The sequence below is a fragment of the Staurois parvus genome, unplaced genomic scaffold (genome assembly GCF_062004578.1).
Source record: "Staurois parvus isolate SC_StPar_1 unplaced genomic scaffold, SC_StPar_1.0 ptg000356l, whole genome shotgun sequence".
NCBI classification, from domain to species: Eukaryota; Metazoa; Chordata; class Amphibia; order Anura; family Ranidae; genus Staurois; species Staurois parvus.
In genome coordinates, this window is record NW_028318152.1 from 3104932 (window position 1) to 3121694 (window position 16763).

Consider the following 16763-nt stretch of genomic DNA (forward strand, 5'->3'; position numbering starts at 1 on the left):
TAGACTAAGCTCAGGTTCATTTTACTCAATGGCTGCATAACTCAATGACTTAATATCCTGACAATGGTCACTGTGATAGTGTCGACTACTAAAGTGATTGTCAGCTACTGCAGTGGCCCCTCAGGTTTGAGATATATAATTACATTGTGCCAAGCTTGACCAATGTAACTAGGCTATGAAAATAATTCCAAGAGTTCAGCTATCATCTTCATGATTTTCAGTTTGCTGCATATTAAAAACTAGGACTGATTCACAAAAATTGCTGAAAACATCAAGCCTATAACAGGTAGGAGTCATCATCTGAACCACCCATGAAATCTCCAGTGTTTCTGTACTTTTCCGAGATCGTTACTTTTTAATAACTTATAGTAAATATAATAATAATATTAATAATAATAATAAATGTGGTATAATGACATGCTGACTTGACATAAAGACATGTTGGAAGAATGTCCAGCAGAATAGGTCCTTAAAGTGGAGTTCCAGCTGTTTTTGTGTTTAACAAAAGTCCCAGGGTCCAGCAATGTGCTCAACCACGCTGTCCCTTCTCTCCCGGGTGCTGGAATCACAACTGTGGGCACCAGGCTGTGACAGGTTGCGGCTTCACAGCCAGGTGCCCATTGAGCATGCGCGAGTCATGCTGCACATCCTAAACGGTTCAGCAGTCTTCTGCGACATGCGTAAGTTCCCAGAAGACTGCGGGAGGAAGGAGGGGGCAGCACGGCGAACTGAGCTGGAATGGGAGCGGGTACCTGTCAAAACCAGGTATTCGCTCACCCCAAAAAGGTGCCAAATATGGCAGTGGAGGGGGGGAGGAGGAGGCAAACAAGTGGAGCTTTCCACTTTAAAGGGGAACGTAAGCCCCCCCCCTCCATTTTTCTCTTTCCCCTCTTACCTGTACATTTGGGTTGTTCCCCAAAAGCATACTTACAAGTCTGATGATCCAGCGGTGTTCCCTAAGAATACACCTCTTTAGCACAGCACACATGGTACCACACCTCCATCTTCTGATGTCACCAGGGGGGAGTATTGCTGTCTCTTTTGAGTTGTGCAGCAGCCCTGTGATGATGCCCTTGTGTGGCAACAGCAAGGGGGGGCAACTGCAAAAACCATTTATTCAGCAGTCCCCCATGCCCCAATGATGTTGTATAGCGCATGCACTATAGAGTACCCTGCAGCCTCCCAAGACACATGATGTGGGTATCCCAGGGAGCTGTAAGCATAGTAACCATCATTATGGCCTAGGCTAGAAATAAGGAAGTGTGGGCTGGGGTCCCAAAAAAGGTTTAAAAACCTTGAATTCACTGAGCTCCTAAGAGAGACCCATTCTTTCACAAATGTTTGTAGAAGCAGTCTGCATGCCTAGGTGCTTGATTTTATACACCTGTGGCCATGGAGGTGATTGGAACACCTGAATCCAATGATTTGGAGGGGTGTCCCAATACTTTTGGCAATATAGTGTATGTGTATAAATGTGCATAGATGTGTATAAACGTGTGTACTTTAAGTATGTATTTTATGCAGGATCTTGTAGCTCTGCCAGCAAAGAATATTTCTTTCATGCAGAAAATACAGTATGTGTCTAAATACAGTGTTTTTTCTGCCCGTGTGAATGAGTCCTTATGCATGTACACATTTAGGTGCATTTAGCTTCGTTTATGTGCATACGTGCGCAAAATCTGGATCCAGAGGTCTCCAACTTTTTTTCTGCACAGCTAAACGCAGCGCACTTCTCGGCATGTACACACAGCTGTGTTTGGGCTTAATGATTAATTTAGTGCTGCGTTTAGATGCGTAGAAAACTATGCTATGTGCCATCTAAATGCAGCGATTTAGAGGAATGCTTAACAGGAAACATTTCAGAGCTCAGTAATGCTGTATTTCCCATGTGCAGGTTCTTGAAGCAAGTGATTTTTAAAATGAATGAGCCCATGTACTGATGTAGTGATGTAGTCAGGTATTGATGTAGTGGAAATAGAAGATATCCTCAGCAATGCTACAGCTCTATGCATTCGCCGGTCCGGGCTGTAGTGTCCTCATCTGTCCACTAGGGGGCAAATGACAAGTTGTCGTGCTGTGCGAGTGTTGGAAGTGGCCGTCAGTGTGTATAGACGAGCATTGAGCAGCAGCAGCGATCATCCCCGTCCTATATATCCAGGAACCAAGCTAGCCGCCTATACACGAATACCTATACACCAACAGCCACCTCTATGGGAATAGCAGCACCTATGGGATTATAACTTCCGACAACTTTGCCTCTGATGGTCCAGGTGAGTGTCTTGTAACATTAGACGGCTGAGATTGTCGCCTTGCCTTGATTTCTGAATTGAGGACATTAGTGAGCCAACCTGATGATGACTCGTGACTGTCACTTATTACTCCTAGCACACTAGCACACTTGTAAAGGGCAGCTGTCACCACTTGGCACTTGTAGATCTCCTGTGGATCCTAGCTGTCCCATGAACTCTACAAGGATGTAGCATATTGTGGACAAGAGGTGATCTTTTTTTTTTTTTATTAGATCTGACTATGCTTCAAAAGATAGCACTGATCACAGCCTGTTACAAGTGAGATCCTGTTGTGTCCTGATTGTCCCATAAACCCTACAAGGATCCAGCATATTGTGCACATAAGTTATTTTTTTTTTTATACAGATTCGGTCATGCTTCAGAAGATGTCTTTATTCACTGACTATTATTACTGAGATCCTGTCGTGTCATTAGTGTCCCATAAACCCTACAGGGATGAAGCATAGGTGGTATCTGTTAGATCGTTTGATTTGAAGTAGATCTGGCTATGCTTCAGAAGATCACTTTCATCACACCCTAATATTAATGAGACCCTGTTGTGCACTTAGTGTCCCATATACATCTTACAAGGATGTCGCTTTTTGTGGACAAAAGTTGATATGTATTTGATCGTTTTACTTTAAACAGATCTATCTAGACTTTAGAAGGTGGCTTTGATCAGTCTTTTATTAATGACATCTTATTGTGTCCCAAAAACCCTATAAAGAAGTAGCAGAGGTGATAATGTTAGGGGTTTTTTTTAATATCAGGCTATGCTTGCTTACAACTTTCACTTTGGCTTCAATCACAACCTGTTAATAAAGTGATCTTACTGAGTTCTCAGTGTCCCATAAACCCTATGTGGCTATGCTTCAGAAGATGGCTATGATCATTAATGAGACCCTGGTGTGTCCTAAGTGTCCCATACACTCTACTGTGGACAAGAGTTGATACGTATTTGATTCTTTTATTTTAAATAGATTTGGCTATGCTTTAGATTACTTTAATTAGTTTTATTACTCATTACTGAGATCGCACTGTGTCCCAAAAACCCTAGAAGGATGTAGCATATTGTGGAAAAGCTGTGATACCTGTTAGATCTTGTTTGGGAAGATCTGACTATGTTTCAGAAGATGATTTTGATCAGTCTATTATTCCTGAGGTCATATTGTGTCCTAAGTGTCCCATGAATGTTGCATATTGTGGTCAAGAGGTTGTGTGTTAGATCCATTTTTAGCTAGCTCAGGCTATGCTTGCTTACACAGTTTATAGAAGGTGGCTTTAATCACAGCCTATTATTGCTGAGATCTTGTTGCCTTGACAGAAAGCTGTAAAACACACTAAGAAGAGGCAGGACATGACTGATGGTTTATTGGCAGGTCTCTAGGTGTGTTGTGCTGGTGACAACCCTCCACTTGTGTGCCTTGCTGCCTGGTATGCCTGCTTGTTTCTAGATCCAGGGGCAGTAGTGACCATTCAGTGTGACAATGCCATCTGCCTGCCTTGCTTAGAGGAATAGTAAGATTGGGGGGTGCTGCAAGGCAGGGCAGACAAGCTCTGACAGCTGGGTGTGGTGGGTGTTCAATCACTCAGCTGGAAGAGGGTGCTGGGGGGTAATTAGACAAAGTCACACAGCTGTGCCTGGCAGGGGGTGTGAAGCCAGGACTAGAGAAGAGCTCTAAATATTATGGTGTAAGGATTGGATTTATGGAAGGCTCTGGGTTGTCATGGGCGAGACAAGAGCTGAAAAAGGAGCAATTCATTAATACCCAGAGGATGAGTAAATGTGTATTGATGAGGAATTGGTGTTTTTTTTTTTTAAATAAATACAATATATGACAAATTGGAAAGTGTGCAGTATTGTAAAATCACGAATATTCCAGTAGTCAACTAAAATCATATTTAGATTATCAGAGTTTAAGCTTTAGGGCAGAATATTTATTCTTGTTTATAATGACTGCTTAACATTACCTGTTGCATGTTATAGTCATTTTAATTACAAATACAAGCAAATACAAGACTTGAAGGATTGGTAAAAATCAGAGGTGCAAAAAAATGTTGCAAATATTTAAAGAGTGTAATGAAATGTTTCCTAATGGGATCAGAAATTCAGAGATGTTACATATGCATAAAGAGTATAATGAAAATGTTTCCTAAAGGAATTAAAATGCAGAAAATATTACAAATATATAAAGAGTATAATGAAAATATCCCCCATAGGGATATCATGGAGAAGAAGTATTCCACCTTTCTCAGTTGTCAGTTTTGTTTCTAGGATCCAACAAACCATGATTTGTAATAGAATTCAATGTAACAGATTTTTTTTTTTAATAACCAGGAGAATAAAAAAAAACAATGATAGTAGAGGGGTTGTAAAGCTTTACCAATCAGGTATTGCCAGGCCATTGTAATGTGATGGATTAGTAATGGTGTATTGAATTGCACCTATAAGAATATTATAATTGAACATGGGAATTTTCGGCTGTTAATCTTGGCATACTAGAGACAAGCAAATTGTTCTGTATTAATCCAACCTTCCATGAATGCCCAAATCTGTCCTATACAGATATCTCCAGATCATGGTCAGTCCATTGGCTGATGTGATTCGTGCATATCTGCCATTAACTGGGGACATACAATACAGTTTATTTGAACCTAAAAAACAGCATCTGACTGCAAGAGTATTATGCAGTGTCAGTATGAGATTGTCATGGATTGAAGTGAAGAAAATCTGAGTGCTGCAACAGTTAAGGATCTGCACACAATTAAGGCATGGAATGTAAGTACATGAATACTAGGGGACATGCACAATATCAAGCTATGTGTACTAGCAATGTCAGAAGGGTAGTAAAGGAGGAGTAGAGCTGTAACAGCAGCAAGGAAGGCAGTAGGGATATGATGTAGGCGCTGAAGGGTCAGAACAGGTGCACATGAATAGGCTATGCCTATGGCAGAATTTGTCCAGTTTGTGACTACTATATTTTTGTTTTAGACTGAAATCTGCGCCCACATGTTCCTTTTGAATAAAAAGCAGTATATATCCTCCCAAGATAAAGCTGAATATGGTGCTAGTGCTACTGTAACTTAGACTGGGGGGGATTTACTAAAACTGGAGAGTGCAAAATCCGGTGCAGCTGTGCATGGTAGCCCTCCAGCTTCTAAATTCAGCTTGTTCAATTAAGCTTTGACAATATAACTGTACAAAAAGGAGTAGGTTGTGGGATTTCGAAGATGCGTAATAATATTTAGAATAATCTTTTAAAGGATTTTTTTTGCAATTTATTAATGTCAATAAAATTACATTGAATATGAATAGTTACAACACTTGACAATCACAAAATGTTTGACTATTTCCTGCAGTGCACAGATGATACTTCCCAACATGTTTCGCCCAACCTGGGCTTCCTCAAGGGAAGAAAAATGCTATCCGCAATACAGTCTACAATAGTATCAAAAATACTACAGGACCATAGGTTCTGTTTGTCCGGCTGCATATTGAATTATTAAGACAGGGATCAGATTTGTGCAGGAAAGTTATATTTATCTCATTGGTTGTAATGGATAAATGACTATAGCATATTGTGATAATAATATAGATAAAGTACAATAGCTTGGAAACCATATGAAAAACACAATAATTTTCAAATTTCTGGTCTGGGAAGGGATTTTATTAATTTTTGTTTATTTAAAGATGTTGGTCTTCATTTATTTGTCAAAGAGTGGGAAGTAGATACAACAAATAGTTTTTCTTCTTTCATTTTCAATTATTGGTTGCTAAAGGCAATTCTGGGTGTTCGGTTTGCAGATAATTTAATGATTGATGTCCTAGCTTGTGATAAAACAGTTTAGAATGGATAAATCCTAAATCTGACATTTGGCTGATATTTCAAGTTTCTGTAGATGGCACTGCTGCTCACATACATGCCTAGCATTAAATAATTCAAAACATACTGGACAAGTGTGAAAGTTCAGCCAGCCATTGAATGTCAGGCTACCCAAAGTGTTGTGAATAGATGATGATGGTTTATTTAATCCCTTTGGTTTCCTACATTATATCTTATGCAGAGCATTGCACCAGTTCTCTGTAGGCATAATGATTAGAAATACATTCCTTCTTAGGACTCATGCACACAGGATGTTTTGTTTTTCTTCCCTGAACGCCTTTAATTTTGACAGGAAAAAGCAGCTAAAAAATGCACCCAGGCTGCGTTGTGAACATGCGTTTAGGCAGGTCAAGCTTTTGAGCACTTCATTGGCCAAAATATTAATTTATTCTGGTCATGGGAAGAAATGAATGCATAAACACTAAGCGTGTCTAGCGTTTAGGTGTGCTTACATGCGTTTGCACTCATTTAGCATTGTTAAGCATTTTTTTCTAGTGATTTTTTCTTTTAGCCTGTAAATGCTCCTCTTCTAATACGCTTGTAAAAGCCTGTGTGCAGAGCCACATGGAGGTACATTTACAGGCTAAAAAAAAAGTAAAATGCCTGTAAAACCAGATTTTTTTAAGCCCTAGGTATATGAGGCCTAAAAGTAAACCTGCCATAGACCACTCCAATTCACACTGAGTATATGATGAAAAAAATTTAGTTATAAGCTGGGGTAACCTTTACTGAAAACTCCACGTCGAATCAATCAGTGCATCCAGAAGGGCAACTGAAGTTATATGCAAATTCTACACTTCCAGTTTTGCGTCACTACTCCCTGTCTCTCAAGGCTCCTAATTTTTTAATGAAATGGATGCCTCATTGACCAAAAGGAAGGCTTGGAAGATGAGAAGTAGCAGGACCAGCGTTATGTGCAAATAACCTCAGCTACCTTTATCTGTAGATCTACTGATTATTATTGTTATTATTATTAATAATAATAATAATAATGATAGGAATTTATATAGAGCTTCACATGTGGGGGGGGGGTTATTTACTAAAACTGCATGGTGCAAAATCTGGTGCAGTTCTGCATAATAACCAGGGGCGGACTGACCATTTGGAAACTCGGGCACTGCCCGAGGGCCCGGGGTCAGTAGGGGGCCCCATGAGATGCCCCTGGTACCTTTTTCATAGGCTTTTTTGAGTTTGGGCAAGGACACAGGGGCCCCATGATCCCCTATTGCCCGGGGGCCCCATGAGTTGTCAGTCCGCCACTGATAATAACCAATCAGCTTCCAGCTTTTATTGTCAGTTTACTTGAACAAGCTGAAGTTAGAAGCTTATTGGCTACCATGCACACCTGCACTAGATTCTGAGTTCTCCAGTATTAGAAAATCCCCTTCATGACGTACAGTCACATCAGTCGCTGACCTCAAGGGGCTTGCATTCTAAGAACCTTGTATCACATACACTCATACACATACTCACATGCTAAAGCCAATTTAGACAGGCCATTTAACTAACGTGTCTTTGGAGTATGGGAGAATCCTGGAGTGTCTGGAGGCCACCAATACAAAGTCAGGGAGAATATGCAAACTCCATGCATTACAGTATTTTGATTTCAATGAAAGGTAACATTTGCTTAAAAGAGAAGTGTTGGATGGCTTTTTTTTTAAATCATACTTACCTAAGTGGATGTAGCATCGATCTCTCCCTCACTGGCTCTAAGTTTGAGAACTCAAGGATCCCATGACCACTAATCACTGAGCTCTCACCTCCGCTTTGAGCAGAGAGCATGTCAGTCAATGCTGTCTGCTGTGCCCCCCTCGCTCACTAGAGCGCTGGGCTATGGAGGCTGGCTCAGACTCTCAACAGATCGCTGAGAGGCTGAGTCAGGTGCCTCTCCAGGCTCTGGGGTGGATTTCAACCTTTAGTCTAGGTTCACACCTTTTCTGCTGCGTTTTGCACAGCAGTCAATTTAACATGATTTCCTATGGACAGATTCACATCTTCGCGTTTTGACCTGGCACGTATTTTGGAAAGGGTCAGGGACTTTTTTAAATGCAAAACGTTGCATTTTTGGTTCTATAGACTTCCATGGAGATGCTACAGAAAAGCATGTAGTGCATTTTTGATGCATTTTGCGTTTTGAATGTTATTCTGCCCAACAACAAGTTCGAAAAAAAAGCTCAAAACACATCAATAACACATGTGCAAAATCGCATTGCAGAGAAGGATCGAACGCAAACTGCATAGGTGTGAACCTAGCCTCAAAGTTGGGATCTTTCCCTAGTCTGGACTGACTAAGTGACAACAGTAGGCTTCAGCTCGCTGTCAGCTGAAAACGGGTCACAGGGGTGCAGAACGAACCGCAGTCCTGTGATCCACAAGAGAAGTACAACTAAAAGAGCTTTGGCTGTACTTCTCCTATAAGCAATTTTTCATCATACGCTCACATCAAAGCCTAATTGTAGTGTTTTTTTTTATTGTAATCACTATATAAAGGCTAAATAAAAACCATGGACAGTTTACTGTTGGTGTATTTATTCCCCAGCTCCAGTAGAAAACTCCGATGCCAGTCTAGAATTCGGAGATAATGACCAATGCCCTCTGGGTTAGATCAGTGGTTTGTAAAGTGACCCGACATGCCCTCTGCTGATTCAATGTGAGCTTTCCTGATTACACCCTTGTAACTCGAACAAGGCAAGGAAGTGGGAGAAGCATGGTAGACCTAGGCTCTTACAGAGCGCATTATTCTTTAGCTGCATTCTCCAGATGGACAAAATAATTCTCTGCTAGGGATAGAGCCACTTTCAGAGAAAGACAAATAATAACATTACTATGTTACTCATGTATTGTATGTTTGTTTGCCTTTAGCCATTTTGTTCCAACCTCCCTCCATAGCTAAGAGACTCTCAATGTAGTTAGTCCCAACCTTCTTCTTCATGCTTTAGCCTCCATTCGACACATGTACTGTATTCTGCTGGAGCCAGACATACTATGATTTTTTGACCTATGTTTAGAAAATATAAATACAAGTAAGGCTCATTCACGTGTGCTTTGCTCTCTATAATTACTGCCATGGCTGCAAAACATAGCATCAAAGCCGTGACATGTGTACACCCCTAGCCACTGCTTCTTCAGCTAAAGGGGGTAGTGGTTGGTAGGTGTTAAAAGCACAGCTTGACCATGGGGTTTTTACCTCCCCTTCAACCTCACTTGTGAATGAACCCTAAAGACCCATTCACACAGCTATTCTGGCCATGTGAATAAGTGGAATGTTCATGCGGCTGGAGCCATCTGTTACTCTATAGGGATGTAGTGGCTGTGTGAACACCTGCTAATTCAGCAGGTGCATAGGTGTGGATGGATGGCCCTCAGTGCACTCTGTCTTGTTTTGGGGCCATACACCAGCACCCACATGCCTGTCAAATTAGGACCTGTGGCTATGTTTGTACAACTTAAAAGGAAAAGAACAGTGAGCACTGGTCCTAAACAGCAGCTAAGCACTCTAAGCATCCGATATATACATAAACACAATAACATAAACACAGTGCAGCACTGAGGATAGTAATCATAAAACAGAAATGTGTCCACTGCAAGTCCAGTTCATAAAAACGTGTCAAGTGACAAGTGGGGATACAATGTTGGTGATCCGTGAGGAAGTGGCTGAAAAACGCACTCACCAGAAAGAAGATATATAAACGCAGTATATATCCAAAGCCCATGGATCCTCAATCCAGAAGGAAACAAAGCTGGTCCGGTCACAGAAAGTGGGTCCCTCCTTTATGGATGCAGCAACAGATCTTCCTCCTCCCAGTTAGGTGTAGGATTCCAAAATCAGGGTTCTGCAAGCAAAGTGCTCCTCAAAGGGAGTTTAGGGAAAGACACCTAAAGCAGACCCCATATCGGATTTTGAACTTGTAAACATATTTTGTAGAGTGAAGAAATCGTGTTTCAGGAACAGCAAATGAGAAAGGTCTTATTGGCATCTTACTATGGAGGTGGTTGTGTGAGCGCTCTCCTCACCTCAGCTCCGTGTGACAGATCCTTTGGGAAGGGATTGAGGATCCATGGGCTTTGGATATATACTGCGTTTATATATCTTCTTTCTGGTGAGTGCGTTTTTCAGCCACTTCCTCACGGATCACCAACATTGAATTCCCACTTGTCACTTGACACGTTTTTATGAACTGGACTTGCAGTGGACTCATTTCTGTTTTATGATTACTATCCTCAGCGCTGCACTGTTTTTATGTTATTGTGTTTGTACAACTGCTGTGCTCCCGTAGAGTAACATAGGCTGCCTGCACTCAGCTCCACGTGGTTCCAGCCACATAATCAAACCATGATTCACACTGTACAGGCCACAGCACCCATGGGAATGAGGCCCAATAACTCATTTTCGCACAGAACCTTAGCAGGAATTTTATTGTATTTGTGACCACTAATAATGTTTTTAGTGTATTTTTAACAAAAATATAATTTGACATTTTTGAGGGGGGGAGACCTGTCAGGTAGACTGTATGGGGCCCCGTGATTTCTAACAGCAGCCCTGCTTGCAGTCCTTTGTTCTGCATCTACAATCTAACATGTTCAGCACCTGGTGATCCAGGGAATATCCAACTGCCTCTCTGGGGATCAGGAAGGAATGTTTTTCCCTGCAGGAGCAAATTGGATCATGCTTTGCTGGGGTTTTTTTCCTTCCTCTGGATCAACTGTGGGTATAGGATTATAACTTTTTTTTTTTTTTAATGGTTTGACTGGATGGACTTTTGTCTTTTTTTTGCTAGATTAACTATGTTTTCATGCGGTCTGAATTTATTGATTACATTTTCCTCCTTATTGGGTTTTACTTACATTGTCTGAGCCTAAGCTTAAGTGCGCGAAAAGTCCTCTGAAAGGTGAACATTTTTGTTAACTGCCTGACCTCACACATTGGGGGCATTTACTAAAACTGGAGAGTACAAAATCTGGTGCAGCTCTTCATAGAAACCGATCAGCTTTCAGGTTTTATTGTCAAAGTTTAAATGAACAAACTGAAGTTAGAAGCTGATTGGCTACCATGCACAGCTGCACTAGATGCTGAGTGCTCCAGTTTTAGCAAATCTCCCCCATTGTCACCCAACTCCTGTACTATTCTCAGATAACAGAGCCCCATATTTCTTAATGTTCCTCCTAAAGGAGATCTATCATTAAAAATAATAATAAACAGAAAGCGCCAATCATCAAAATAATTCTATAAAAAGCTGCAAACTTCTAACCCAAAAATATTGGTGAAAAATAAAAAACAACAAAATCAGAATGCGCTTATATCATATATCGTGCAAAACTGTGCAAAAATTATAAATATATATTGTAAAAAAGAAACCCCAGTGAATCTCAACATAAATTGTTCATATACAAAAGTCCAAAATCCCAAATTATTTCTTCTTAAATCAAATAAATCCACCGTGCTCAATCCACCACCAGATGAATGGAATAAACTCACCAGAGCTAGATGCTGATCAAATTATAAATCAGCACAAGCGTATTTGCTCTGGGAGCGATGAGAAAATCCAAGGAAACACCCTCCTGTAATTAGAAATCCAGGCACCAGGAGCAATACTCCGCAACCACTCTACGATATGGCCAGGACTTTTTATACAGCGGTCATCCTCCAAACACATGATAGTATCACTCCAAAATAAAGAAAAGGCATGATGGTGCAGTACGTAAAAACTATGTATGTTTATTTAAAATTCATATTACTCACAAAGCAAGTGTCCACCTGACACTGGTATAACAAGCGATAGAGATGCACAAAAGCATGTAACGAATGAACGAACTCCGTTCACTGCGGACACCTCGCCGACAGTTGCCGGGAACGTCCTGACGTCATCCAATAGGCTCCGCCCTACGCGTTTCGTCACACTGACGTCCTCACGGAGCGGCATGGATTCAGACGTCAATTCCATTCATATATACCGCTCGCACTCTGCACAGCGGTATTTCTTTATCCAATCACAGCGGCGCTATAATGATATACCGCCGCTCAATTGGCAAAGATACAATTATATCACAAATCCTACAATCACATATATCCGATATTTGTTTTAACATATAAACTACATATTAAAAATATATATTAAAAAGGAATGAACTACATTTTATATCAAATCATTATCTGAAAATGACTAATCACTTAATCATGAGCTTTCTAAAGGGGAACTCTATACCACAAAAATAAAATCCATCACATACCAATACATACAATATTCCATTCTTAATATATTGTTGTATACATTTTCTAATAAGCGAACTCTCCACACAATTCCACAAGAGATATATATGTACACATATATTTAAATACTTAGATCATTATTAATCCTTAAGTTGAATCCCCTCACTCCAAAGGACCCAGCCTCAAAACTTTGAAAAGAAAAGAAACCCCACTCATCATCTCTAATCCAATTAAATCAGGATACATATATATCTCTCTTTTTCTCCTTTAACAAAAACTCTCCACTATATATTTCTAATTTTACCAAAGAATATGTTTAAAAATTCGTCAAAAAACAATTCAGATCAATATCTATATTTAAACCATTCGGTTTCAATACATCTAATTCGTATATCCAAAACGTCTCCCTTTTGGATATTTCATTGATCATATCTATTCCTCTCCAGTGTTTTTTTACGCTTTCTATTCCATAAAAGGTTGCTAGACTTGGATCACTGTTATGTTTTAATTTAAAGTGTTTTGACACACTATGTTTATCGTACCCCTTTCTTATGTTGTTAAGATGTTCTCCAATTCTTGTTTTTAATAGTCTCCCCGTCCTCCCCACATACTGTAAGTGACATGGGCACTCTAAAACATAAATTACATGGGATGAATTACATGAAATTAATGAATTTATCTTATATTCTTTTCCCGTGTGTGTTGATGTAAAATTCTTTCTTTTTTTCTTAGTATCTTTTTTTATTGTTTTGCATGCCTTACACTTATTACAGTTAAAGAAACCCTGTATTTCAGGAAAGAACTGTTTTTTCATCGGTGGGTCCAAAACATTGTGAACCAATTTCATCTTCAATGACTTATTTTTCCTATATATAAATTTAGGTTTTTTAGGAATAATCCCTTTTAATATCTCATCTTTAAGCAGTATTGGCCAGTATTTTTTAAAAATTTTCTCCACCTGTCTATATTGTTTGTTGAAATTGGTAATAAAGGCAATCTCCTGTTTCTTTTCCTTCTTTTTATTATTCATTAACAACCCATCTCTATCTTTATTCCCAATTACTTTTCTTTCGATCTCCAGAAAGGACTTATTGTAGCCCTTATCTACAAATCTCTCTATCAGCAAACTAGTCTGATCTACAAAATCTTCCTGTCGACTACAGTTTCTTTTTATTCTAGTGAACTGGCTCCTTGGTGTATTGAACAACCATCTAGGATGGTGTCCACTGGAAGTAGGAATATAACTATTTTTGTCAACATCCTTAAAAAAGCTTTTAGTATAAATACCACCTCCATACTTATACAGCGTGAGATCTAAAAAATTCACCTTTTCAGGATCACTAATTGTTGTAAATTTCAACCCATATTGATTGATATTGATACTATTGGTAAACCTACTAAGGTCTTCCTCTGAACCCCTCCAAATCATCACGATATCGTCAATATAACGCCTATATAGAACCATTTCTGGCCATCTATCAAAAATATATTCCTCTTCCCATTTATCCATAACAATGTTTGCTACGCTGGGGGCATACTTGGCTCCCATCGCGACACCTTTGCATTGCTGGTAAAAGGTGTTCTTATACCAAAAAAAGTTATTAGACATAGCAAACTCTAACAATTTGACAATAAATCGTCTCTGAACAGTTTTAATCCTAGATTTTTGTTTTAAAGCCCACCTCACTGCTTCAATTCCATCTTTTTGCTTAATGCTAGTGTACAGAGCTTCTACATCAATGGTCACCAAAATACAATCCTCAATTCCACTCACATTTTTGAGAGTATTGATAAGTTCACTACTATCTCTTAAAAAAGCTCGGTTATTCTTCACTATAGTCTGCAAAAATGAGTCGATATATTCCCCAACACGGGAAAAAATCGAATTAATCCCACTCACAATGGGTCTTCCTGGTGGCTTCTGTTTGTTCTTATGTAATTTTGGTAAATAGTATATTACTGGAATTTTAGGGTTTTTAATATAAAGATATTTTGCCTCCCTTTCATTCAAAACTTCGGACTCTTTTCCTTTTTTAATCAACTGTTTTAATCGGTTCTTTAATTCTTTTGTAGGATTCGATGTCAAAATATTATAAGTATCCTTAACATTTAACAATCTATCCATCTCTATCTCATAGTCCTTTTTATTCAAAATCACAATACTGCCTCCTTTATCTGCTCCTCTAATAACAATATCTTTCCTTTTTTCCAAATCTATAATTCCTTGTCTAATTTCATTAGGGGTATATTTCTTATTTTTTAAATTCATATTCTTGATATCAGTCTCAACCATTTTTTTGAAAACCTCTAAAAATTCATTTCCTATATTCTTTGGATTAAACGTCGAAGAGTTCCTCAGATTACTATGTTGGTAAGCATTAATTGATATATTATTATTCTTATATTCCTTATTTTTATTTAACTCAAAAAACTTTTTAATATTTACTTTTCTTACAAATTTCTGAATATCAATGAATAAATCAAATTTATTCATATTCACACTAGGTATGTATTTTAAGCCCAAATCTAATACTTTCAGTTCATTCTCTGTTAAAACCGCATTGCTTAAATTAAAAATACCCTGATCTATGTATCTCTTTTCCTTTTCTTTTCGCTTGCCTCCTCTTTTTCCTCTATATCTACCGAATCTTTTTTTGTTGTCCCATTCATGTCCGGTTCTTTCCATCCCTTGTAATTGGGTCCATAATATCTCATCTCTGCACCCCAGTTTCTGTTGGGGTCCTGAAAACCCCCTCTGTTGTAAAAATTACCTTGAAAACCACCTCTTCTAAACCAATTTCCTCTACGACCACCTGGTCCTCTATAGCCAAAATTGCCCCTTATAAATCTCCCTCTATTCCCTTCATAATAGGGCCTTTGAATCGGATTATTTCTTTCAAGCAAAGATATTTGTTCTTTAGTGTGCTCTTGAAACTGAACATTTTGTTTCTTATGAGGGGAGCTAGACACTCCCATATTCATGGGCAATTTGGGTTTACTGCTAGGTGTCTTTTCAGGTGTAGATTGTTTGGAATCACAATCTTCTATATTTAAATTGTCCTGCCATTTATATACTTTATTGTTTTTATAGTCATCAGTATCTCTATTATATTTCTTTACTTTTTTGCTCCTGGTATCTTTATCCACTTTCATAATGTATTCCTGAACAGTTTTTGATCTTTCTTTATATTCCGTGGTCTCCATAAAAGGTACCATAATTTCCTTTATATCTTTTATCTTAATTTCCAATTTTTTAAGTTTTAGTTGTCGCCTTTTTATAATCAATTCCAAAAGTTTGCTTTCACAATGATTGAAAAACCAAAACCACTCCTCCATCAGGTCTTTCTCATCCAAACCATCATTAGCTGGAATATCCCACCTAAGTCTCCTTGGTGTGATCTTATCTTTTAAATATAGCTCTAAAGTGTTAACATCCCACCATATCCTAATTTGTTTCTCTAATAAGTGCTTAAGATTTTTAAACTTTTCTTCTAAATTAATCCCTTTATTCATGCCAGTGGGATTAAATACTTCTAATAAATCTACTTGTCTTTTTTCCATATACCCAAAAATATCCATGGCTGCTATTCTTAAATCACTTTCTCAAAAAAGTGCAAATCACAAAAAATAATAATAAACAGAAAGCGCCAATCATCAAAATAATTCTATAAAAAGCTGCAAACTTCTAACCCAAAAATATTGGTGAAAAATAAAAAACAACAAAATCAGAATGCGCTTATATCATATATCGTGCAAAACTGTGCAAAAATTATAAATATATATTGTAAAAAAGAAACCCCAGTGAATCTCAACATAAATTGTTCATATACAAAAGTCCAAAATCCCAAATTATTTCTTCTTAAATCAAATAAATCCACCGTGCTCAATCCACCACCAGATGAATGGAATAAACTCACCAGAGCTAGATGCTGATCAAATTATAAATCAGCACAAGCGTATTTGCTCTGGGAGCGATGAGAAAATCCAAGGAAACACCCTCCTGTAATTAGAAATCCAGGCACCAGGAGCAATACTCCGCAACCACTCTACGATATGGCCAGGACTTTTTATACAGCGGTCATCCTCCAAACACATGATAGTATCACTCCAAAATAAAGAAAAGGCATGATGGTGCAGTACGTAAAAACTATGTATGTTTATTTAAAATTCATATTACTCACAAAGCAAGTGTCCACCTGACACTGGTATAACAAGCGATAGAGATGCACAAAAGCATGTAACGAATGAACGAACTCCGTTCACTGCGGACACCTCGCCGACAGTTGCCGGGAACGTCCTGACGTCATCCAATAGGCTCCGCCCTACGCGTTTCGTCACACTGACGTCCTCACGGAGCGGCATGGATTCAGACGTCAATTCCAT

The 16763-nt window shown here is 38.8% G+C and overlaps 1 protein-coding gene across 4 annotated transcripts in view; it reads left to right on the forward strand.

Moving 5' to 3' along the window:
- The first annotated feature begins 2098 nt into the window (after positions 1 to 2098).
- Positions 2099 to 16763, forward strand: part of CHRM1 (cholinergic receptor muscarinic 1) — a 372474-nt gene continuing 357809 nt past the window's right edge. For all 4 annotated transcript variants that reach the window (XM_089684791.1, XM_089684792.1, XM_089684793.1 and 1 more), the window contains exon 1: positions 2099 to 2270. The gene's annotated coding sequence lies outside the window, so the exon portion shown is untranslated. The remainder of the gene's footprint in view (positions 2271 to 16763) is intronic.